Here is a 1,960-nt window from a genome sequence, read left to right on the forward strand (position 1 = left end):
AGTCACAACACAGTGTCATCCAGCTATTTATTAATTTATAAAAAAAAAAAAAAAAAAAAAAAAAAAAAAAAAAAGAGAAAAAGGGCGGGAAAACCCAAAAGGGCCCGAAAAGGGAGGTGGCACGGTTGGGCAAAAGACCTGGCAAGGACTCACGTGTCTGCTGGCTGGCTGTCAATCAAGGAGGGTTCCAAAGTCCCAGAGGTTGGTTCCGCTGGCTGGCTGGCTGGCTGGCTGGCTGGCTGGCTGGCTGGCTGGCTGGGTTCTTTTCTTCCACAATCAAAGGGATGTGCACCGTTCCTGGAGTCACTGCAATACCGGGTCGATGCGTGGAGCGGACGGAGCAAGCCCCTCTTCCGTCTCCCTGTTCCAAAAATCAGATTAATATATTAGTCCTCGGGTAGAGGACGTATCAGATATTAAACTGATAAGAACAGATACTACACTTGATCTTAGCCAAAAGGCCGAGAAGCGATACCCCACAACTGTACGGGGTCCGGCGCCCCCCTCTGGCGAGGGCCCCGCCACTCAGAGGGTTCCTTGGGGGCGGGACAAGCAAAAGCGGACCCTCACACGACGCTTGACTTTTGACAGAAAGGTGCAGCTCCGCCGAAGCAGAGCTTCCAAAAATACCGTAAACTCGGGGCTGTTCCCCTCCACGGAAATCTTTAGTAAAAGGCGAAAGATTTGTGCGAGATGAAGAGAAACCCGAGCGATTGCTGCCACAGGGCACGCTGGACGGAGGTCAAGAACGGCGGTAGTCGTGGACGCGAGGGTGACTCCAAGGTGCTGCCGCAGCCAAGGCGTGGCTTGCCTTGCCACTCAGTCTCTCCACCTCCCACACACACATGCTCCAGTCACAACACAGTGTCATCCAGCTATTTATTAATTTATAAAAAAAAAAAAAAAAAAAAAAAAAAAAAAAAAAAGAGAAAAAGGGCGGGAAAACCCAAAAGGGCCCGAAAAGGGAGGTGGCACGGTTGGGCAAAAGACCTGGCAAGGACTCACGTGTCTGCTGGCTGGCTGTCAATCAAGGAGGGTTCCAAAGTCCCAGAGGTTGGTTCCGCTGGCTGGCTGGCTGGCTGGCTGGCTGGCTGGCTGGCTGGCTGGCTGGGTTCTTTTCTTCCACAATCAAAGGGATGTGCACCGTTCCTGGAGTCACTGCAATACCGGGTCGATGCGTGGAGCGGACGGAGCAAGCCCCTCTTCCGTCTCCCTGTTCCAAAAATCAGATTAATATATTAGTCCTCGGGTAGAGGACGTATCAGATATTAAACTGATAAGAACAGATACTACACTTGATCTTAGCCAAAAGGCCGAGAAGCGATACCCCACAACTGTACGGGGTCCGGCGCCCCCTCTGGCGAGGGCCCCGCCACTCAGAGGGTTCCTTGGGGGCGGGACAAGCAAAAGCGGACCCTCACACGACGCTTGACTTTTGACAGAAAGGTGCAGCTCCGCCGAAGCAGAGCTTCCAAAAATACCGTAAACTCGGGGCTGTTCCCCTCCACGGAAATCTTTAGTAAAAGGCGAAAGATTTGTGCGAGATGAAGAGAAACCCGAGCGATTGCTGCCACAGGGCACGCTGGACGGAGGTCAAGAACGGCGGTAGTCGTGGACGCGAGGGTGACTCCAAGGTGCTGCCGCAGCCAAGGCGTGGCTTGCCTTGCCACTCAGTCTCTCCACCTCCCACACACACATGCTCCAGTCACAACACAGTGTCATCCAGCTATTTATTAATTTATAAAAAAAAAAAAAAAAAAAAAAAAAAAAAAAAAAGAGAAAAAGGGCGGGAAAACCCAAAAGGGCCCGAAAAGGGAGGTGGCACGGTTGGGCAAAAGACCTGGCAAGGACTCACGTGTCTGCTGGCTGGCTGTCAATCAAGGAGGGTTCCAAAGTCCCAGAGGTTGGTTCCGCTGGCTGGCTGGCTGGCTGGCTGGCTGGCTGGCTGGCTGGCTGGCTG

At 52.7% G+C, this 1,960-nt stretch overlaps 4 non-coding genes across 4 annotated transcripts; all 4 read right to left on the reverse strand.

Moving 5' to 3' along the window:
* Window positions 1-281: 281 nt before the first annotated feature.
* Window positions 282-473, reverse strand: LOC121704165. Its single transcript, XR_006030292.1, has one exon. It is a non-coding gene; the product is annotated as a U2 spliceosomal RNA (small nuclear RNA).
* Window positions 474-599: 126 nt separating this feature from the next.
* On the reverse strand, window positions 600-713 carry LOC121704392. The gene has a single exon (XR_006030480.1). It is a non-coding gene; the product is annotated as a U5 spliceosomal RNA (small nuclear RNA).
* A 420-nt stretch (window positions 714-1,133) lies between these two features.
* LOC121704166 lies at window positions 1,134-1,325 on the reverse strand. The gene has a single exon (XR_006030293.1). It is a non-coding gene; the product is annotated as a U2 spliceosomal RNA (small nuclear RNA).
* Window positions 1,326-1,450: 125 nt separating this feature from the next.
* Window positions 1,451-1,564, reverse strand: LOC121704394. Its single transcript, XR_006030482.1, has one exon. It is a non-coding gene; the product is annotated as a U5 spliceosomal RNA (small nuclear RNA).
* Window positions 1,565-1,960: the final 396 nt, after the last annotated feature.

Source organism: Alosa sapidissima, chromosome 2 (assembly GCF_018492685.1).
Source record: "Alosa sapidissima isolate fAloSap1 chromosome 2, fAloSap1.pri, whole genome shotgun sequence".
Lineage (NCBI taxonomy): Eukaryota > Metazoa > Chordata > Actinopteri > Clupeiformes > Clupeidae > Alosa > Alosa sapidissima.